This window comes from Crocuta crocuta, unplaced genomic scaffold, assembly GCF_008692635.1.
Source record: "Crocuta crocuta isolate KB4526 unplaced genomic scaffold, BGI_CrCroc_1.0 scaffold318, whole genome shotgun sequence".
NCBI classification, from domain to species: Eukaryota; Metazoa; Chordata; class Mammalia; order Carnivora; family Hyaenidae; genus Crocuta; species Crocuta crocuta.
The window spans coordinates 1697845-1721359 of NW_027531425.1; the positions used below are offsets into that span (position 1 = coordinate 1697845).

The following is a 23515-nucleotide window of genomic DNA, read 5'->3' on the forward strand; positions in this document are numbered from 1 at the left end:
GATCTCGAGGTTGCGGGATCTAGCCCTGTGTCAGGCTCCACATTTGCCGAGTGTGGAGACTGCTTGGAATTCTCTCTCTCTGTCTCCTTCTGGTCCCGTGGCCCGCACACACATGCACTCTCTCTCAAAAATAGATAAATGAACTTTAAAAAAATAAGTAAAATCCTCTATTTTATAGAAAGGGAAATAGAGGCACAAAATGGTTAAGGACACGTCCAAGGTCACACAGCAAGCAAGTAGCAGAGCCAAGATTCAGACTCCAGGGTTTATGTTTGTAACCTCTACACTATCGTAGCTACACTATTAGGAGAACTTAGAACTGTCTCACTTTACCCAGAGTAAGGAAGGGACTTGCCCAAGGTCACCCAGCTTTTATGAGCCGCAGGTACCAGGGCAAGTGCCCAGATAATGATGCCCTCCCCTCTGAAAGAGGTCATCCGGGACAAAGCTCTTCACTCCAGCCCTGGTTGCCTCCCCCTCCCAAGGTTCAGAGTTCTTGTTGCCTTTGAGGTGCCCCTCCCCAGATGCCCCCGCCAGCCAGCCCTGCCTAGGGCTCCCCTCCTGTGCGAAGGGGAGGAGGCTCTGCCCCGCAGTCCTGTGAAGAGTGACAGCACCGCCCACCACCCTGTCTCTGCCTAGCTCATCCCCGTCAGCCGCCTCCCGGCTCCCAGCTGTCTGTCAGCAGCTGCTGGGGATATAAATANGGGGCGGGGGGGGGGGAACAGAGTGCAGTGGTGACGGGCAGGGAAGAAACTCAGGGGTATCCTCCAGGCTCAGGGCTCGGGGCTCAGATGCTCTGAGCTGCTGCTCGGAGGTGCCAGTCGAGGCCCGACAGGGGACAGGGAACTGGGCTCAGCAGGAAGAGGACTGGAGCAGGCCGGCTCTGACACGCGCCTGAGGCCTTCCTGCCATCCTTCGGGTGCCTGGTGCAGACCGTGGGACCCCATTCCTCCCTCCGGCGCCCCGACGTTGAGGAAGTCTACAGGGGGCTCCTCTCCCCCACTATTTATGAGGTATAAAGATGCTAGTTCCGCAAAAAGAAGAGAGGCCCCCCGAGGCCGGATGAAAGCGCTGAGTGTGGCACAAATCAGAAGTAAGAAGAGGTTTGGGCAAAACCGGGAGGACAGGAGAGTCATTTAAAATTCAGCGAACATTTATCAGGCCTCGGGCACATGTTGGGCGCTTCGTCACATGTCGCCTCATTTTCTTGTCTCTGTGATCCCAGGGCTGGGCGTTCTCTCTATTTCCTAGATAAGGATGCAGGAGGAGTGATAAGGAGAACCGAGGCGAGGCAGTCCTGGAAGGAACTTTCCAGAGCTTCCGGTTCAGTCTCCACATTCTGCTGAAGAGACAGGAAGAAGTTGGTGGCAAACCTAGGGACGTGCAGCAGGGAGTGGCAGGTCAGGCTGGCAGCCATGACAAGACGCGGAGGCCCCAGCGGCCCATGCCTTCCCTCCCTCAGGCTGTGTGGTTGACAGCCGCTGACCCCGCAGGTCACCTGAGGAAAGGCAGGTGCGCGGCTCCTGCTAGGGTAACGTTAGGGGAAGGGGCTCCCCTCTGGAAACATTTAATGGAACTATTCTTTGGCCCGACAATGGCTGCCTTTCGAATATCTCTCGGTAGAGAGCGATGGTTCTTGCACTCTCATGTTCATCAGAACCACCTGGGGAGGGGGTGCTAAAATAGCATGGAGCCCCTCCCTGGAGTTTCTGCATCAGTAGGTGTTTTGTTTATATTTTTGTATTTTCTGTAGACCATGTGGTCTTGACATCTTAAAAACTTTTGTGATTGGGAAGAGAGACCGCCCTCCTGGGACTAAGGATTCTTAGAGATAGCAGTGAGTTGGGGAGGGGGGTGAGCATGCCTTTGGTGTGCAAACTAATCCCACACCTCCTCACCTGCTCCCAGACACTCCAGTCCGTGGGGCTCGGTACCTGGCACTCAGGGACGGCCCCTACTGCTTCGAGCTCAACCACAATTATTCAGACTAGCCAGTGGTAACCTGTTTACTCTGCCCTGTCTTGCCTTTTGCTCAGAAACCCCAACAAAGACCGTGGGCCAGGATCTCCCCTCGCCCCTGCTCTTCCTGCCTCCTGACAACACTGGTGTGGCCGCCTGTGGCCCTGAACGGTCTGCTTTCTGCTTCTAGAATCTGTGGGTATAATGACCTTTGTTTTCCTGAGCTTCTCCTGCAGCTCCTCTGTGGCTACATCCCACCGAGCATCACATAAAAGAACCCAGTGTAAGAGGTGTGGAGTGAGGCCCGAGAATGTGAATTCTAACAAACTCCCAGGTGATGTTTGTTCTGCGGGTCCAGGAACCCCACTTAGAGAACTATTGGTAAAGGTGGCTCCAAAGTAGCCCAAAGGAATGGACACATTTGTGTGGGGGTCAAGGAGCCTCTTGAAAGGAAAAGGATCAAGACCTTGATCTCTTATTTACTCAGATTCAATAAGTCCTGACTTTGAACATTGCTGGTGGGAATGGACACCAGGGGCCCCCGGGGGAAAGGAGACTCTAGACCGCGCTGTGCAGGGTGCTCCCTGGACTGGCAGCATTAGCGTGCTGTGGGGGCCTGTTAGAAACGCACATTGTTAGGTCCTGTCCGAAACCCGCCCAGTCAGAATCTCTAGAGGCGAGGCCCCAAATCTGTACTCACTCAAGCTCTGCAGGTGATTCTAGTAGACAGTCAAATTTGGGACACACTGATCTAGACCCTTTGGCCTTCATACTGATGGAGTTTTGGGGTGATGGTGGGGTGGTCCGGAGCCGATGGTCAAGAAAGAATTCTTGAAGTACTAAGATCCTTTGGTGCAAAAAGGTGATTTTGTTAAAGCACTGGGACAGGACCCCGGGGCAGGAAGAGCTGCACTGGGGTCATGATGGGTAACTCATTATATATCCTCAGGTTGGAGGAGATCAAGGATAGAGTAAGTCCTTATGGAATTTTGGAAGCAAGGTTTCCAGGACCTTGAGGGGCAAGCTGTTGCTAAGGAAACGCCATTTATTACCATTTAATAAAACCTCAGTCATGAGACCCTTCAGATGTATGTCGGGGGGAGCTGAAGCTTGGAGCATGATTGCCACATATATCTTGGGGGAGTTGAGATAAAGGAAGCTGACTTACAGAATCTTCAAGTTTGGGATAATGTTAAGCTAAGGTTCTATTTTGCCCCCAGCAAAGTGTGATCCTTGAGGCAGCTGAGCTCCTAGAGGGAAGTCACTCTGCTGGTCTCAAGGACTTGTCCATGGGCTGGAGGGAGTAGGGAATTTAACTTTTCATCTGCCTTAGTTTCCCACATCACCATGGCAGGCACTTAAACCCCTTTCCTTTGCTCTTAGGCAGCCAGGAGTGTCCGAGGAATATCACCTGTATTCCACCTGGGGCGGGGAGGGGAGTGTGCAAGCCTGTATTTTGTCCTCAGCTTGCCCCAAGCCCCCTCATGGCTGCTGGAGTCTAGAACATCTTGGTGGCAGAATGGCTGGTTCTGGTGTAGAGTGTGGCTGTGGCTAGAAACTCTCCCAGACCCAGCTACTTAACTGACAATTTCTGGAGACAATGACTGATCCTGTGAGTAGACATACATTCATGTGCAGTATGTCTGGGGCCCAAGACTGGAACCCTCCTAGGTGGGTCTCTGCTGGAATCTGATCAGCACACTGTGTGCGACCAATGTCGACCATTGTGTCATTAGTAGGGACAGGAGCTTGGGCTGGTCAGGCCCTCCAGTATCTGTTCGCAGGCCCCTTCCCAGCCCTCAAGTGCTAGGAGGCTTCTAGCAAGTACAGACACAGGAGTTGGGGAAGAAGAGAGGAACACCAAGGAAGAGATACTGGGCTTCTCGCTAAATGGGGCAGATGGATGCTTAAAGGATTAACTTAAGGATCAAAAACATCGGACCTGATTTGTACCCTGAGCTGATAAAGCACATCACACCAGTTATGTTGGGAAAATTTCATATTTTATTCATGCTTCCGATAGAGAGAGTTGGTTACTGGGACTTGCAACAATGAGTTTTAATGGTAACCTGAGGGTGAGGGCTAAGGACGGTGGTCACTGGGAGCATGGTGTGTGGCGCAGCATCTTTACCTTGCCCCGCCCTGAAGGATGTCCAAGCAGCTCAGGAGGATTCCCTGAAGGCCTGCGGCAAGGGAGGGTCAAGGAGAAAGAAAGGGAGGGTCTTCTCTGCTACATCTTGTACCCAAGTGCAGCTCCTAGGCCGAAGGTTGCTTCCCACTTTGTGGGAGCCAAGGCTGCTACCCTGGTCTGCAATGCTGTTCTCCACCAGCCCAGACGACAAATGTCCATGCCAGACCTGCCCTCAGAGGCTATTGCCGCTTCTCCAAGCGCCCCCTGTTGGACACTATATGTACTTTTGTCAGAGCCCATAGAAGTTCTGCCAAATCCCTGAGGGCAGAGGTCATCCCGCCTTTCCTTCTCTCTAGACACAGCACCCTGAACGGTGAACAAGACAGATGCTACCCAGGTGGAGTTTACACTCGGATGAAACTTTTATGAAGTTATTCAAGTAAAGAATTAAACCTGGATGATGACCTCTAAATGCCTGATACTTTACCAATTAAACTACCAAGACTTTAACACCTAATCTACTTAAGTACCACTCCTGCTCTGAGGAGCTCCCAGTTTGATGGGGGAACCCCGCTCCCACCCCTGGGGTGTTCCAATATGGTAGATGTGACACATCCCTTGCCCTCAAGAAGTTCCCAGAATGATGGATAAATATACTAGTCATGACACTGCTTTCTTCCGTTGACAGGTCCCTTTCCATGTGGTGGGAAGAGTGGCCCTGGAAGCCCAAGGAGAAATTGCCCTAAAGATCACAGTCCAGAGGAAGAGCCCATGTCCTAAGATCAGGTGTCAGAGAAGGTACTGTGTGGCCTGACTAGGGTCCCCTCCACATCCCCCAACCTTGGGCAGATGGGGCAGGGTGAAGGAGGGACGGGCTAGTGAGCTGGACCAATCTGCACAGAATGGATTTGCATAGGAAGGAGTTCTGGTACAAGCGTGGGCGTAGGGTAGCAAGTTGTGCGGGACACACAAAGTTACTGCCCCAGGCTGCTGAGGAGGCTGGACCCACACGTCTAGCCCAGAACAGAGCCGTGGACACGTACGCCAGAAGCAAGTGCAAATCAATACTCCAGAGTGCACTTAACTGCTGATCCTGGCACTTGAGGGCAGGTGGAGTTAGGGAAGACTTAGGGGGGTGGTGAATCTTCATGGCGCATTGGAAATCAGAGGCCAGCGGGTCTTGGAGGGGCAGAGGAGACTGAGAGCTCCTTTCAGATGCCCCAGGGACAGGGATGGGGTGTGTTGTGGGGGGTACTCAGAAACCTAAGGCTTAATCATTCCCAGGATCCTGGCCCAGGGCCCTTGACCCCTCTGCTCCCAGTTACCACGTGCATCACCACTGCTGTCAGTGGCTGCGACCAGATCTTGGGAACCTACCGTCTCAGAAGGACTGAGGAGAAATGCGCACAGCCTTACCCCTTCCAGAGGGACAGACAGGGGAGAGAGATTTAAGTCCCGTGGAGATTAGGAATAATGGTGGGGGGGGTGGGGTGGGGGAAGATTGAGAAAGACCGAGAGACAGAGACAGAGAGAGGTTTTTAGCCTGTGAAAGGAGCAGAGTATGGGGTGGAGAGAGAACAGGGGCAGCCCTCACTGTTGTCATGGCAACACAGGCAAATCCAACTGTGCCGTAAACACCAGTGTGTGAGTCTTTTTCTAAACCAAAGCCCCAGGACAGAAAGGAAAGGGGGACAGCAGAGCCTGGGGTATGGGAATCACCCCCAAAGAGCTTGCGCCCAGCATGGCCCAGGGCCCCCCACCAGGAGCAGGAATGGGGGATCCTTTCAGAGCTCACCTCTCCCTTGGAGCAGAGGAAAACCCCGGATGCAAAGGGCCTTGATCTAATAGCAATGGATCTAACGATTATGCACACAGTTTGTGCACGGGTACCGGTGGGGCTGTGGGGGGCAGGGGTGTTACCTGTCAGGAGGGCAAGAAGGTGGCACAGCTCTGCCCACATATATCCCACAAAGCTGCAGGAGCTCATTGCCAGGACCAGGACCCTGGTGAGGCCCGGCCCTGCTGAATTCTCCCTGGGATGGGGTGCTGGGCTCCACAGGGATCCCAGGAAGGCAGTTCCCTCCAGCTGGCTGGGGGAGGGGTGGTCTGGGAGGGGTCTCCACCGGCCACCAGGGAAGCTGCATTCCCCACCTTGACTCCCTTCCTTTTTATCCTCTGGCTCCCCTGTTGTCTGCTCGACTTCCCTTTTAGCTCTTCTCTTCCTGGCTGCCCTTCCTCTCTGCCCACCCACCATGCTTTTGGCTCCTCTTCCTCTCCCCTTCTCTCTTCCGTCTGCCTCTGGTTCCCCAGGTCCTCCCCCCACCCCACCTGCCTTCCCTATTTAAATCGATACCAAAGCCAGAGGAGTAGGTGGAAAAATACGGCGCTGGGGACAGCAGAGAGGAAGGCTTTAGCGGCAGGCTTTTTGCTTTCTGCCACAGTAGAACCACAGCAGACATCCCGAGAGGCATTACCATGGGGATATAGGTCACCCACGCAACCCTGGCACTCACAGCCGGCACCCCAACCCAACGCTCTCCTTCCCTGATGGCAGGAGACAAGGAAGGAGAGAGGGGCCACACCCCAGGCCCGTCTGGCATGTCACACTGCAGCTCATTGTGATTCTGGACCCATGGGGAAACTGGAGCTCTCCCAAGTGTGGTTCCTCTTGGGTCCAACCCCCCCAGGAATCCTAGGTATTCTGCATTTGTTGAAGCCCCCCAAAAGCCCCGCAGATGGAGTCCTGTACTGATGTACCAAGGAAGCAGGGAGGAGGCCGGGGTCCCTGTTCTGGAGAGTTCCCAGAGTGGCTGGAACACACATGCCAGGCTGGTGTGCTGGATGGGCCAAGATCTGGGTCTGGGAGGGAGGACGTGGGTTGGCCCAGATGTGTGGTGTGGACACGCCGGTTGGGAAGACTTTCTCCAGAACTGAAACTAAAGTTCAGAGGCGCCTGGATGGCTCAGTCAGTTAAGCGTCCGACCTTGGCTCAGGTCATGATCTCATGGTTCATGAGTTTGAGCCCTGCATCAGGCTCTGCACTGACAGCTCAGAGCCTGAAGCTTGCTTCGAATTCTGCGTCTCCCTCTCTCTCTCTGCCCCTCCTACTTGTACTCTGTCTTTGTCTCAAAAACAAATAAACATAAAAAACCCTAAAGTTTAGTAATAAAGAAGGCCCTTTGATTCCCATTCTGCTTAAGCCATAAACCCACCTGGTGAGATAGGAGCCATTACTAACCGCCCATAAACACATTTCCTGAAGCTTACAGACCCTATCTTTGGAGGAACTACTCACCAAGCCTCTCCCCAACTGGGGTGGCTACGTTAGGCATAGGCCAGCCAAAGAGTGTCCCCGAGGAACTGTTGGCCCTGGAGGAGCCCGCCCCCCACAGTGGATCCAGATTTATATCCAGAGTCACCCAAGTGTCTCCTGGATCCTAGGGTGTGGGCTGTGGGGGTAATGAGTGGGGTTGTCATCCCAAAAGCCTTTACTCCCAGTCTAGGGCCCCCACACTGTGGGGAAACATGGACTCTGGGTGCCCCGAGTGCCTGGGGTTGGGTGTCAAGGATCAATCAACAGCATGTGGAATTGCGTGTGTGTGTGTGTGTGTGTGTGTGTGTAAAATGACTGAATGCACACACACAGACAGAGAAGAGAGAAGATCTGTCCAGCAAGCACCAGTTACTGAGCCCACACACTCAGTGGACTGGAGTACTTGGCTTCCTCCTGGTGTTTACCAGTTCACACTTGTGGCTCATAGGGTTGTTGCGGTTGTTACCAAATTCTAGACGTTCTAGAGCACTCTGGCTTTTCAGAGCTCTCTCTCATCTAATATCTCACTTGCTCCACACAGCAGTTTCATGAGGATCACTTTCCTAAAACTCCCAAGATAAAAAGCTCTAAATTCAGAGAGGTTAAGTGACTTGCCCAAGGTCACACAGCTTATTAGATCTGACAGAGTACTTCTCAGATGTTTCCAGCAGGTCAGCAATGTCTGCTTTTTCAAAAAGAGATGGCACATTGCTTTGTAGCTCATTGGTCAACATTGGCCTAATACCACCCAGGGAACTCTCCCCTCTGGGCTGGGGCCAGGATGGGATCTGTGGAGGCAGCCACTCTACAAGATGAGACAATAAGGAACAAACTAAAACCCCTGAAAGAACCCACAAGATTTGTGACCTGCATGTCAATGTCAATGTATGCGCCCACATTCACATTCCCCAGGTGCCCTCTCCCTCGGTGCCCTGGGTGCCCTCTCCCCGAGTAGTGACCTCCTTGCTGCCAGGCCTGCTCCCAGAGCAGAAACCCTGATCTAGAAGAGGGAGAAGCCCTCCTTCCTGCGCTCCAAGCTCTGTGCATGTGGGCAGGATACACACACACAATGACTTGTCACAAGCAAAGAAAACAAACAAATGCAGAGGAATCAGCCAGCTGCGGGAGCTTTACACAGCCATGGGGGGTGGGGGCGGGGATGGAAAGAGCAGAGATGCATCAGCAGGGGTGCTGGGTCCAAACAGCTGTGTTGTGTTCGGGAAGTAACTCTCAGGCTAAGCTCTGGTGGGTACATACGTCCTGAGCCTGCTCCATGTACGGTCTGCAACCGCACTCCTTGGCAGGGATGCTTAGACCCCATAGGCTCTGACCCAAGTCCTGAAGCTCCCTTGGGTCTGGAGCAGGAAGGGGACAGGGCAAGGGGCCAGAGTAGAGAGGAGGCGCTTCTGTAGAGGGCTGGGCCCAGAAAGCCAGGCCTGTCCTGGCACAGCCACACAGCTGCACGGGCACCCCTCCTCAGCTCTGTTGGGTCCTTCCATGAAAAGAACTGGCCTCCTGAACCAGCTGGGAGAGAGAAGCCACGGCTGCCACAAAGGGGGAAACAGAGGACACATATGTCAGGTCATACTGAACGTATAGCCGGGCCCCTTCTTGCAGCTCTTCCTCCCCGCTGGCCTCATTTGAGATCTTCTGGAGGTTGATTTAAATCAAGCTTAAAAAAAAAAAAAAATCCCTACCTTGTATCCCCTGGTTTACGTTCCCCAGGCTCCAGTTTCCTGCTTGTAATTTGGACGGCGCCGAAAAGATATAAACATCTCTCCGTTTGAAGAGCCCCCGAGGAGCCTACAGAAGCTCCCTGGCTGTTCTGCGATCAGGGAAAGTGCTGGAGGTCAGAGATGCCAGCGCTCCCGGNCCCCCCCGCCTCAGGCCTGGGGTTGCTGGCAGAGGGTGGGGTGCGGGCCTGCCTGGGAAGAGCAGGGGGAGACGCAGAGGGAGGCTCCTGAGCTTCCCTGCACCATGGCCCTTTCTGCGGTTTACAGCCGGCCACCTAATTTATAAGCTGTTTTTACTGCTGTTGTCAAACAGTCACAAACCAAAGAAATAAAGTAGCCAAAGGAACTATGTCTCCTCTGCCTGGGCCCTCCCAGCCTATCTGCTGGGTCAGGGCCTCTGTCTAAGGAGCTGAGGAGCCCAGGTCTGCTGTGACAGACCCTCCCAAGTGACTCCCTCGGGCTGGCTGGCTGCCCTAGGACACCTTGGTGAGAGCTCCCAGGCTCCCTGCAGAGAAATGAAGACAGGCCCCAGCCTCACTGCCTCTAGGCTGAGCCTGCGTGGAAGCTGCTCTCCAGCCCTTTATGCAGCTTCCTGGCCAGCAGCGACCTGGTGCCGGGAGGACCGGGCCTGAGGATGATGTTTGGCAGAAAGAAGGGGGTGATAATGTCATCACCCCAGGCCCCTGCTCTCCCCAGGGGACAGTCCAGCCATCGCTTTGCCTGCCCACAGCCCTCAGGGTCCATAACTGATGGCCCCCGGATTAGCACTTGACTGTATGCTGCTGTTCTCCTGTGGGGAATTGTGTCTTCTATGAAATGATGACGGCTCTGGGACCCCCTTCTTGTCTCTTCTGGGTAGGGCCCGGGGCAGGCAGGTGGCAGATACAGATACATATGTGAGAGGAATCGGCATGATTCTGGGAGGGAGTCCAGGTGAGAGCCCATGAGGAAGGCAGCTGAGGTAAGGGATCCCAGGGAGGGAGTTGGCCCCACTCTGGACCCTCCCAATGAACTTCGGGGAGGAAGGCGAGAGGGGGATCTGGCTGTTTCTGACAGCCTCTCCTCTCTGGTGGGCCTCAAACACATCAAGTGCTCCGTTAGATGTAGAAGGCCTCAAATGGCCTCTTCCGCAGTGAGAGATATCAAGGCATGGCCTCTGGTCAACCACGCACAGGAGATGGTATTTATTAGTCCTATTTAGAGATGACAAAATGGAGGCTGAGAGTATGCACAAGACTTGCTTAGGTCACATGCCCAGGAAGTGGTGGAGTTGAAATTCACACCAGGTCATATGAGTCTTAACTTTTGTGTCTTTAATCATTCTCCATACTGGAAGTCAGGAAGAAGGATGCCTAAATCCCCTGGTATGTGTGTATATACATGTGTGCATGTGTGTGCATGCTCATGCTTGCATGTGCATGTATGTTTGGGTGTGTCAGGGAGGGTGCTTGTTTAACCAATTGGGGGTGCGGTCCAGTCTGCCCAACAGCACTCCAAATGTCCACACCCTCAGACGCTCAGAAGGAGCTGATCCTTCAGAGTGTAAACCTGGTACTCCAAAAAGCAAAGGAGCCCCGAGGAGAGCCAGAAGCATCTCCTTTTCCTGACCTTTCCCCACCCCTTCAGCCCCTTTTAAAGATCTGGTCCCAGAGGAAGTAGTGGGTGGGGGCACAGAGCAGTGCTGGATCTAAGTTACTGCCAGGACAGCTTAGATGAAGTCCGACGTCTACTGTCACCCAAACTCCCCAGTTACCAAACCGGAGCTGCCAACCCGAAATTAATGTATGGAACTCGTTCTCCAAGAAGGGTTGCGTGAAGTACCATGGTGGGCTGTCCATCAGCTCTGCCAATAGCCACTGCAGGGTCTCAAAGTCTTCATCCACAGAAGGAGGGGCTCTGTCCAGGCAAGTCTAGTCTGTTTCTAAGGAGATGGGAAGAGAGGGGAGATATACTCTTACCTGATTGCTTACCATCCTGGGAGCCCCAGAAGATCAGGATGCAAAAGGTGGGGGAGGACCTAGACGAGCACTAGGGAGATGAATTGTAGAGGTTTGGGAGGGGAGAGAGAGCAGAGGTCTTGCAGTTGTGCACTTGGAAGGGAGTGATGGAGGCTAAAGGAATCAGGCCTTAGAATGGTTCTTTCAGCCCCACCCCACCCCCCATCCTGGACACCCCCAGGGCAGGGAACACTATGTATCCCATGACACTCGTGACCTCAGATCACCAGGAACACATCATGAGTTCAGAGACTCGGCCCCAAAATAAAGCCACAGTATACCTGCAAGTCCTAGGGTAATTGAATTCAGGATCTTCCTTAAACCTGAAGGTGAAGCTGATTAGGCTTAGGATAATCAAATAAACAAAATAAGTTTATAGTCCTACTGCACAGGGTAGATAATCCACTTAGAATACAATACCCCAAGAGGAGGCAGAGGCTGGAAATGCATAGAGCTCCCAGACGAGATTATAATGATTCTGGGAAAATGGCTTCATTGTGGGTTAGAAGAAGAACTAAAGCATTTCAGCTATGCTCCTAATATTGGAGAACGCCCAGAGGATCTGGCCCTTCCAAACCTGTCCTGAGCGTCATGCCCGAGATCACAGGGAGACCAGGGCTGACAAACAGCGGTAACAAAAGCTGCAGCTTCTTTCTTTGTAACAAAAACGAAAACCAGGAAATGAACACTGGTACAATCCACAGACCTTGTGCAGATTTCAGAGGTTTCACGTGCATTCATACACGCACATGCATGTATGTGGTTCTATGCAATTTTATCACATGTGTACAGTCCCATAACCCCCACTATGATCAAGGTATGGAACAAGATCCCTCACGCTGGCCCTTTATAATCACACCGCACTCTGCTCTCCTTTTTAACCACCCCAAACTCTGGCAACCACTAATGTGTTCTCCATCTGTATAATTTTGTCACTTTGAGAATGTCATATAAATGGAATCATGCAGTATGTGACCTTTTGAAATTGGCTCTTTTCACTCAACAGAATGCCCTTGAGATCCATCCAGACTGCTGCATGTATCGATAGTTCATTCCCTTTTTTTGTTGCCGGGTCGTATTTTGGTGGCATGGATGAACCACAGTTTGTCTGATCATTCACCCAGTGAAGGACATTGGGGCTGTTTCTAATTCAGGGCTATTACAAATAAAACTACTATGAGTGCTTATGTACAAGATTTTAAGTGGACACAAGTTTTTATTTCGTTGGGACACATGTCCAGCTAAGGGAGTGCAGGATCACATAGTAAGTATATGCTTAGTTTTTAAGGAACAGCAGTTGGGGGCAAATGGACAGATAGACACAGCCTGGAACAGCAGGCTGGGAAGGGAATGTACGCGTATTTCTCTATAAAGATGAAGGTTGCGGGGGACCCTCCGTGAAATGGCCACAGGCAACTGGAAGGAAATGCTGTCTGAGCACCAAAGCTATTCAAAGCAATCCAGGGAGAACTCAGAAACAAACTGTGAATAGCAGAGTGGTACTGGCCTCCAATAAACCACTTAACCACGCTAGAAAGATGGATTGACCGGAATGATTTTCAAGCCATCATCATGTGCTGGTAAAAGTCAGGGCCCTGTACACAAAGAGCACAATCAGAGAGCTTAATCGTCCACCAAGGAGTTGTGTGGTCCAGGCACAGCCTCACCTGACCACAGGGGCCATCAAGTGGAGGGCCCTGGGACCATTCAGTCTCTCTCTCAACAGACATTAGCTGAAGCCCTACTCTGTGCGTAGCACTGTGCTAGGCTTCTGGTTATGCCAAAAAGAAGCTGGTATCTGAACAAGTAGCAAGCATCTGAAGGAGAAACCTAAGTTCTACAGAACAAGATGCTGCTGAGGGCAGTCCCGGGGCACTAAGAAAACGACCATGTCCACCAGCTGGAGCTTCTGAAACGGACAGACTCTAGAACATGTGGCTAAGGAACAATGGCTGACACTCACTGAACACTTTGTCAGGCACCAGTATACTGTGCCAAGCACTAGATCGTAATCTTTTTAATATTTATTTATTTATTTATTTATTTGAGAGCAAGAGACAGAGAGCAAGCAGGGGAGGGGCAGAGAGAGGGAGACACAGGATCCGAAGCAGGCTCCAGGCTCCGAGTTGTCAGTACAGAGCCCGATGGGAGGCTTTAACTCATGAACTTCGAGATCATGACCTGAGCTGAAGTTTAGACGCTCAACTGACTGAGCCACCCAGGCGCCCCTCTAGATAATAATTTCATACTATAAGATTCATGCAACAGATACTTACTGAATTTCCTACTATGTGCCAGAATGACCAAGGAAGACACTGATTTCACAGGATGCGGAGGACAAGGGACGAAAGTGTCCTAGAATAGTCCCAGGCAGACGCAATCAATTCTCTTGTGATTTCCTGTGCTAGGTAGCTGGCAATGATTCAGTGATTCTCCAACAGGGAGGGGCAGGGGAGTCTAACCTCCAATCTGGAACTTAAGCAGAGATTGAAAAGCATATTCAAAATGATACCGTAATTATTTGGAAAATAAACATTTCTTTTATTTTTATAGCAAAAACCAGAGTAAGTCAGGCTTTAATAAAATGGTCTTAGAGCACCTACACAGATAATTCTCAAAGAGGGCCAAGTTCTGGGACAAGACACAGCAGAATCTCTGAAGGTGTGTCTGCAATTTTTATGCTCATCACAAAGAGAGTTTGAGTGAAAACAAAAACCGACCCTACAACGCTGTAGCAGGCGGTTACTCTCTTCGCCCCGGCCCTACCCCCTTCTTACACAAGAGACCCTCTCTCAACCAAAGGTAGAAAGCAGGAGTTTCGGAGCATCAGGTGCCTCCTGTCCCATCTTTCTTTGATTAATACTGTCCCTTTCCTCCAAGAAGCCCTCTGTAGATGTCAGGTGGTTCCCCTTTTCTCTAAAGGTTGTCCAAGGAGGGGTGCCTGGGTGGCTTGGTCGGTTAAGCGTCCGACTTTCGCTTAGGTCATGATCTCGCAGTTTGTGGGTTCAAGCCCCGCGTCGGGCTCTGTGCTGACTGCCAGCTCAGAGCCTGGAGCCTGTTTCAGTCTGTGACTCCCTCTCTCTCTGACCCTCCCCTGCTCACGCTGTCTCTCTCTCTCTCTCTCCTAGAAATAAATAAAAAAACAAAACAAAACAAAACAAAAAAAACATTTAAAGGTTGTCCAAGGAATAAAGTAGTTCTCGTTCTGGAAACTGACTGGAGTCAGCCATGGCCAAAAAATTCACTGTTAGTGAATTGGTCAGAGGGGCCCCCTGGGGAGTACAGGTCCTGCTCGTCAAGCATTCTCTTCAGGAACTCTGGGGGCGCCCGGGTGGCTTAGTCAGTTAAGCGTCCGACTTTCGCTTAGATCATGATCTCGCGGTTCGTGGGTTCAAGCCTCGCGTCGGGCTCTGTGCTGACTGCCAGCTCAGAGCCTGGAGCCTANGAACTCTGACAGTTGGAAGGCAGGGAGACCAGTAGTGGGAGACGATAGGGTTTCCAACCCGAAGCACCCCCAAACATCAATCTGGCAGCCCCTAGAATGTTGTAAACCTCAATCAGTGGAAAAGGAGCCAGATCAGCTTCTTCTCTTTGTCCTTAAGAAAGAAAAAAAAAAAAGATACATTCCAGATAATTTCACCGTGATGAAAGAGGAAGAACCGCTGAAGTAGCAAAGGAAATAAATTAACGCCATCTCAGCTAAAATCACACACAATTAAAACCTGGATCTGAATGTACTTTCCTGTGGAGAGAGAGCATCTTGAAAATGACATGCATTAGTCATCCACTCCAGCCACCCAACTCAGTGTGTGGGGAGACCAGACCATCTCTGACATTGCAGGGGAGGGAGGGAGGGACAGGGGCTGGGTGCCTGACCCCAGTTCCGAGGCTTCTGTCTTCCCATCTGGAGGCTGAAAAGTCCACTCCTCTGTGAGCACAGCATCCAGGGTGAGCCCCGGGCTCCTGCCTCACCTGTGTCTGTGATGGGGTTTGGACCGGGAGCTACTTGCGCAGAAGTCCACAGAAGTGGCCCAAGCTCTTGGATTCTCTGCCGCGAGTCCTTGCCTGCAAGGAGCCCAGTATTTTGGGGGCCACCCCCTCAGGCCTCCCCATCAGGAAGATCCGTCCCCCTTAGCTCAGGGATACATGCCGTGAGTTTATTTCCTCAGCTCTCTTCTTCCTCCCACTTCTCTTTTTCCTCTCCTAATTTTTCTCCTTCCAGAAAAGAAAAGAAAGCCCCCAGCAAAGGAGAGGAGTTTGTAGTGCCTGAAGAAAAGCACCCGGAAAAGTCTTCATGAACCAAAAGGCGCTGGGGTCCCCACACACCGAGGCTGGTGCCCAGTGACAGGCTGTTCGTCACCAACCCCAAGGTGTCAAATGGGAAGAAACGGGATTCGTGGCAGAAGGAGCTGTAAGGACAAAATATAAGGATGAACTTTCTGAAAGTGAAAATTCGAATCTCTTTGACAAGCGGTGCCTGGGGACCATGGGATCGCCTTTCCGTGAGAGGCAGGGAGTTACGGAGGGAGAAGGAAACAACAAACTAACAATCAAACAGATCCAGGGGACTTCCACGAGGGAACCAGGGGCCTCCTCCTCCTCGCCGGGAGTCTGGCCTCCGAGAGCCTCCTAAGAACTAAGTGACACCCAACAGCGAACACTCGTGGCACAGAGTCAGGGGCTCAGGGTCAATTGTCCCCAAGCTGCTAACATGCAGGGCGGCTCCTCAGGACAGGAAAATGGACCAGGCTGACCTCTGCCTGAAGAAAGAACCACTTAATCTCTCTCCAGGGAGCACCCAGACCCAAAATGTACAAAGGTGCCCACTCTCGGGGTCCTGCAAGGGCAAGGTCAGCTCCTGAGAGTGAGTGCTTCCTTTAAATTTGGCACCCGAGGTGCTAGCTTGCCTCATTCTAGTTCTAGAATGCTCTTCAGCCCTCTGCCTTTGCTGTTCGATGTGTTTCTAGACCTGAAGGATACAACAGCCGTTGATGAAGCTACAGTCCCAGGGGGTCATCTGGACTCATTACTTTTTACTGATTCAGTTCTCCCTAAACCCATGGAGGTGAGATGAAAAGGACAAAGTCAGACAGAGCCAAAATCACCCGATCAATAGTGCTGCTTGATCCAGGGAACAACTCAGACACTCACTCCTGCCCTAAGAACTCCTAGGTGGGGACCCCCACCCAGAGGCGAAGGGTGGGGAGGGGCAGGCGGATATATGAGAGGATTCTGATAGGAGAAGTCAGTCAGGAGCAAGGTCTTCTGCTGGGCACTCTGGGCAAAGAGTAATGAATGCTACAGTTCCTTGGGGGAGTTTATAATTTAAGTAGGAAGGCAGGATACCCAGTTAAGGTAACTTCTCAGATGAACTGCAAATGATTGCAAATAAACATAAAGTGGCGTAAACCAAGATTATTCCTGCAGAAGGGAAACATAGTGGGGGGGGGGCAGAATCAGGAGTGAATGGGGGAAAGCTTCTGGAAGGAGTGGAATTTTCTCCATGGTTTATTAATAGCGTTCTTCAAAGGGCGGTCCTCAGAAGCACTTGGGGTGCTCTAAAAAATGCAGTTCAAGAGCGCCCCACTTCAGCCCTACTAGGTGAGATCCAGGAAATACATTTTAATCAGTTCCCCAGGTGGCTTTTTTGCACACACAGCTTCAGAAGCATGAGTTCAGGAAGCAAAAATAGACCCAGGTGGTGGCTGCTGGGACAGACCTTAGGAATGAGTTTTGGAGAGACCTGTGAGCTCTAAGATCTATGTTGGAATTAGTCCAAATATTGGAAGTAAAACCATAAAGACTTCCTTCTCTGTGAGAAAATAAGAAGGAAAATAGAAGGGTCAGAGACAGTACAAAGAGAAAAGGACAGGATTCAGATACATGGAGCCCCAGTTTCTTTGCCTTGTGAACCATTGCTGAAACGAAATGTTCAGAAATGAATAGAGTCTGATTGGAAAAGAAGACCGTCAACAGAAGTAATGCCAAGTAAAAAGGCTGGATTTGAGTAAATACTCTATTCTTAACATGTGAGATACCCCACGTGTGTCTTATTTGCAGGCTTGGGAATCAATAGCCAAGATTTGATAAAGACCCATGGTAAGAAATGCACTGAATGCCATAACTCAGTACACACATATGTGTACATGAAACTGGGAAAAGTATTAATGAAATACATTCCTTCCTATCCTATTTCATTTTTTAAAACAAGTCTTATTGTAACCTGCTAATGAGTCTCCACATGTAGTTTGAGAGCCACCGAAGTAGATAGGAGGTGGGAAATAAGTGCTTGGAGACAAAGTCTTCTTGAGTTTCAAAAGTTATTTCAAACATCAAATGAAAATGTGCGTCCCTGGTGCTAACCTTTCAGAAAACCTAACCATTTTCTGCGTCTGCCTTCAAGTATCTATCTTCTCAAAAATGTACTCCTCCAGAAAGATCATTCCAGATCACCCTCATCCAACTTCAAGCACCCCAAGTTCCCTTAAATGTCCCCCACTCCTGGTGTGTGTGTAGGCGGTCCTTGATGTATAGACGCGTACTTCAAAATCACTGAGGGGCGCCTGGGTGGCTTAGTCTGTCAAGCGTCCGACTTTCGCTTAGGTCATGATCTCGCTTAGGTTCGTGGGTTCGGGCCCCGCGTCGGGCTCTGTGCTGACTGCCAGCTCAGAGCCTGGAGCCTGTTTCAGAGTCTGTGACTCCCTCTCTCTCTGACCCTCCTCTGCTCATGCAGTCTCTCTCTCCTAGAAATAAATAAAACATTAAAAAAAAAATCACTGAGGCACGCCCACAAACGATGCTGCCTTGTTGGTCTCTTTTTAGAGGTGCGGGGGGGGCGGTGCTGAGTGCACCAAACCCTGTCCCTCAGCTTCGGATGTCTGACATCTCCCTCTTGCCTTTACAGGCTCCATATGGAGGGAAGGGGGAGTCTCTCTGATCCTCTCCACCGCTCCCTCCTGCCCCCCAAAATAGCAAACCTCCGGGGAATCTTTTGTATACATTAAATTAAACAGAATGGGACTCAGTTACCATATTGCCCAGCTTAGCTGTTTTGTATACTCAGATTCAATTCAACAGAGCATAAGTGTGTCATTTACAGTTGATTAAATATGGTGTTTATGGTATTTATATTTATTCCTATAAAAAAGTTGGGCACCAGGACCTTGATGAGGAATGTAATTTCCACGATCATACGTTTCTGGCAAAAACAGAGTCAACCTCCATCATTTTTACCTGCAGTGCCTTTTCCAGGCATCTGAGGCACCCCTGCTGTTCCACGCAGCTCCGCCACCTGCAATGTCCTCCTGCGCTTCTGGTTCTCTGTTCCAGGGGTTTCTGTGGATCCTGGGAGCTCCCTAGGGTAGGGGCCAGGGAAGAAGCCGCGGCCTCTCAAGAAAAAGAACAAACACAAAATTCGGCCCAAAGGTGATATTTCTTTAGAACTAGAGCGATCACAGCACTGTACACAAGCCTTGGAAACTCAGACCCCTTTCTTCTAATATCTCTTCATTCAGTGGACCAGAAATGCTTACATCAAAATGCTTCCTATTTGCAAAATGGCCTCCTCTCCCCACCTAGAACACTCTACCTCTGCCACCTTTCAAAAGTTTTTTTAATGTTTTATTTATTTCTAGGAGAGAGAGAGAGAGACAGCGTGAGCAGGGGAGGGTCAGAGAGAGAGGGAGTCACAGACTGAAACAGGCTCCAGGCTCTGAGCTGGCAGTCAGCACAGAGCCTGACGAGGGGCCCGAACCCACGAACCGCGAGATCATGACCCAAGCGAAAGTCGGACGCTTAACCGACTAAGCCACCCAGGCGCCCCAACCTCTGCCACCTTTCATTGCCCTCCCTCATCCCACAAGTGAGCAACCCTAAAGGTTAAGCTTCATCAGCTTCCCCGCGAATCTGCTTCTGCTTCCCTCTGCTCACCTTTCACTGTCTCCCAACAGCCAGAACAGGGCTCTGTACTTGCTGAGCCCAAGCAGGGAGCGGTCAGAGAGCAATGGGAGCCTTGGGCTGGGGTGTCTCCAAACAGGGGTCATCCACTGACCTGAATCAGAATCACCCGGAGAGCTTGTCAAAATGCAGATTCCAAGAACTGCCGAATAGGGCCCTGGGGAGGGCCAGGGCTCTGCATTTGTGTACACGCCGTAGGTGAAGCGTAAGCCTAAGGGCCACACTCTCTACCTACTAGAGCCAATGGCGGGGCAACAGTCCTCTGTGACTCCAGAGGCCCCGCCCAGGGTCTCCTGGGGGGTGAGGGGTTGGCTGGGCAGAGGCTGTCCACCCACTGGAGGACCCACTGGAGGAGGTGCCCCACATCCCTAGCCTTCATTCCCTGACTCGGCTCCTCTGCCAGGCTCCTCCACTCCTGGTTGCCCCATGCCACCTTGCTCAGGGTCTGACCCCTGCTTTCAGAGCCCAATGAAATGAATGAACTGAGGATCGCTTGCAGAGCGTGTACCCAGCATCCTGCCTAGCGGGGGCTATGCATGGCTAAGCTTAGAGATTAAACTGACAGGGCAAAAAGTCAATAACAGGGCCATTAAATCCTCGGGAGTGATTACCTAAGAGCTCCCAAAAGACAGAACACTGAGTCCCCATCTTTTCCCAGCAAAGCATCTGGCTCAGAGGGGCCACCATGGGAGCAGGTTGAGAGAAAAACAGGGGCACCTGGGTGGCTCAGTCAGTTGAGCGTCGGACTTTGGCTCAGGTCATGATTTCATGGTTCGTGGGTTCAAGCCCTGTGTAGGGCTCTGTGCTGACAGCTAGCTCAGAGCCTGGAGCCTGCTTTGGATTCTGTGTCTCCCTCTCTCTGCTCCTCCCCTGCTCACAATCTCAGAAATAAATTTTTTAAAAAAATTAAAAAATTAAAGAGAGAGAGGAACTACCATTTACCGAGGTGTGCTCTGTGCCAGACACATGTAACCCCTGTTACATCTCACAACAGTCCTGTGAGTATGACTTAACACCCTCATTGCTACCCTCATCTTGAAAAAGTGTCACCAGGTAGCAGTTCAACACTAGGACTTCGCCATCAGATCGCCCCAGGTTTAGCTCTCCACTCCATCACTGCGAGTGATGTAATGTGACGCATGTGTTCCCCCCCCTCATCTCCAGAGTCCTAGGGTTGGTGAAATTTTCAGTGAGCCGATGCACAAATGTGCTTAGCAATCATGGCTTACATGCTGGGATCCAGCAAGTCTCAATTGCTATTATTGAATTAATATTGTTCCACAAGAAAGAATTAGAGCTCAGAGAAGTTAAGCATTTTTCCTGAAGCAGCACAAAGGAAGAGTTTCAAACCTCTGGCTCCAAAACCTGTGCCCTTTCTCAGTCTCACTGAGTACATGAAACTTAAGGTCAACTCAGGAGAACGTTGCCTCATTCTCTCCTTACTCACCATGCGTCTTACAGGGTCTGTCGCTCAGGACCCAGCCACTTGGCAAACGTTCCTTGCTTTCACCCTATCTATTCTTTTTTTTTTTTTTAATGTTTATTTATTTTTGAAAGAGACAGAGAGAGAGCATGAATGGGGGAGGGGCAGAGAGAGAGGGGAACAGAGGATGAAGCTGGCTTTGCACTGACAGCAGAAAGCCGGATGCAGGGCTGGAACTCACAAACCTTGAGATCATGACCTGAGCTGAAGTGGGATGCTTAACAGACTGAGCCACCCGAACATTCCCACCTTACCTATTCTTCAGCAATCAGTTAGTGAGCATCTACTCTAAGGTACTAGTCCTGATGTGATGCTGTGTGGACAGTCTCAGTCCCCCAGAGGCTCATGGTTTGGTTGGGAGCTGAAGCACACGTGACAGATATTTCAGGGGCAGGGGAGGTGGACGCTGGATTGAGCGCTCAGGGCACTGAGAGGATAAGGGGCTGGTAACATCTCCTTTGCATGATCAGCCTGTGAGTACACTGACATCGGCCCTCAAGAGGGTGAGGTGGCCCCACTGAATTGACATAGGGCCCAAACACTCATGCTCAGAAGTCTGGAGTCAGGTTTTCACCTCTTTCACTCAGTGAGTCATTGTCAGAGTTCTGCCAGGTCTTCCTGACAAAAGCCCATGGCACTTACTGTCCATGTTCACGGCCCCCTCCCCACTGCTCCCCAGTGCCTCCTCCCTGGTCTCCCATTCCCCTGCCTCTTTCATCCCAAATGCCTTGTCCACAGCTAACCTGCTCAGCCTGACAATTCAGGCTCATCAGCTGCCCCCACTCTGCATGCAGAACTCCGATATGGTGCTACAGCCAGTATGTTTCAAGAACAGGGTTCAAATTCTGCCTGTAGATCTTAAACTCTCTGAGCTTCCATTCTCCTGTCTGTTAAATGGGGTAAGAGCCCACTCAGAGCGGAAAATGAGAGAAATATGTGAAAAGTCTTAGCATCTAATAGTAGCTCTGTAAATTGCCTCTTGCCCCCTACCCTCCACACAATGCATTCTACTCCGCCTGGCTCCACTTTCCTGCCTTTGCTGGTCTCTGTTTTTCCCGCCACTTCAAATCCTGCCCTACCATCCAGACTCACCTTGACTCTCAACTCGTCGATAAAACCTTCTGTGAATAACCCTCACCAATAACAGCTTTCTCATTCTGTATTTCTGTGGCGCTTCCATTACCTTGAGATGTTAAAATTTGTTTCATATACCTCCAACTCATCCTTCTAAGTTCTTTGAGACTATTACGCCCCACAGCAGGGGTGGAGGGTGGAGGCATGAGGTGGTTTAGGAGGTATAATGGGAATGAACATGTGCTTATTGGATATATGGAAGGTGAGAACCGCTCTGTGCCCTTCAAGCAGACTTTATAAAAGCCTCCAGGCATGGAGTTACCACTGGCTGTGCCTTTGGAAGAGGCAGAACCAGAAAGCTCTGTCGGTGTTCCATGCGGAGCTCAGCTCACAGGAGGCATTGAGCTCAAGCCCTGAATGAAGGAAGATAGACTGGATGGCCGTCACTTCTGGCAGGACTCCTTATACCTTGGGCTCCCCTTCGCCCCCCCCCCCCCCCCCGGGGGNTCTGGCAGGCTCTGCTCAACACCCATCATAGAGCTGAGCCTGTGTGCATTCTGAGTGATCCAGGCTGAAGGCCCCACCGAGACAAGGGCCATAAGCAGTTGGCTCCAGCAGGAGACCCACTCTCCTAAGCCCTGATTTCGTGGTAGTGATCCTGCTTTCCGAAGGCACCAGGCAGCAGCCCGCACCCACCTTCAGCAGGGATCAGCTCCTGCTCTCCTTTTCCCAGGGCTCATAGCACAGCCAATAGAATGGACATCCCCCGAAGGCCGAGCCCCTGAGCCAACTTGCCAGGTCCTGCCTACCACCTATGTAGATTGACATCCTTCACTTAGGGTCACGACGGGGTCTTCCAGAATGCCAGAGCTGCCCAGCTTTGGAAGGGCGTGAGGACTGGTGGGGTGGGCTGGTAAGCATTTCACTTCATTCTTTAGGATGCGAGCTGCCTTTGCCAGGGAACGAGTTCTAACCCACCCACTGGATTCCTTAGTCTGCTGTTAACTTCCAGAGGGCAGCAAAAAATGCGGTCTCCGGGGCATGCTTTGCCTGTGAGATGCACCTGCCCTCTAAAAGCTGCTGTATTTCCCCTCTGTCCTCCTGGCCGTTGCAAGAGGCTGAGGCAGTACCGGAGAAGCCATCCCTTTCCCCCTCAGATCCGGGCGCCCCGTCCCCTTCTTTCAGCCAAGCCTGGCGTCCAAAGGCACGAGAGGACCGCCGGCCCCAGCGACTCCTGGCCCCACCCTACTCCTCGCTGCCGGGTGTGTGTGTGCGCTAGGGAGAGGGGGCCTCTGGCCATTCAGGAGTTAAACTGGCAGCGGGACTGGAGGGGGGTGGCGTGGCTTGCAGACGGGGAGGAGGCGACCGGAGCGGGCCGCGGAGGTTGGGGGAGCGGCGGCGAAGCGGGCGAGCAGGTTGAGCGCGAANAGCTCGGTGTCCGTGCGGAGGGACAAGGTGGCCTTGGTGTCTGTTCGAAGTATCTGGAACCAGGAGTCGGGCTTCTCCCGGGCCGGCTGGGGGATCTTGTCCGCAGCCTGGGATGGGACATTTGGGGTGGGGGATGGGCCGGGCTTGGGCCCAGGCTGGGGGCTCTGGGAGTGGGAAGCGGAGACGAAGGACAGCTCTGGGCCCACCGAGGCACCCAGGAGACAGGANGAATCTAAAGAGATGCAGGAGAACTGGGCCCTGGGGGTGGGCCCTGAGGGTGTTGCTGTGCTCCCCCTCTGTCCCTGCTCTTCCTCCCCCACGGAAAGAACAGGAAGGAAAATGCCAGCTGGGCTTGGTGCTCCTTCCTCGGGCAGCCGCAGCTCCCATATGTTGGAGCCGACGCAGCTTCTAATTGGGCGACTGGCAGGGTCGGAGGGGGTG

At 51.8% G+C, this 23515-nt stretch overlaps 1 long non-coding RNA gene across 1 annotated transcript; it reads right to left on the reverse strand.

Moving 5' to 3' along the window:
* Positions 1-8556: 8556 nt before the first annotated feature.
* On the reverse strand, positions 8557-17849 carry LOC144238298 (uncharacterized). Its single transcript, XR_013337063.1, has 5 exons — positions 17676-17849; positions 13410-13608; positions 10958-11057; positions 9101-9228; positions 8557-8947 (listed from the first exon to the last, which is right to left on the reverse strand). It is a non-coding gene; the product is annotated as an uncharacterized LOC144238298 (long non-coding RNA).
* Between the last annotated feature and the right edge of the window lie 5666 nt (positions 17850-23515).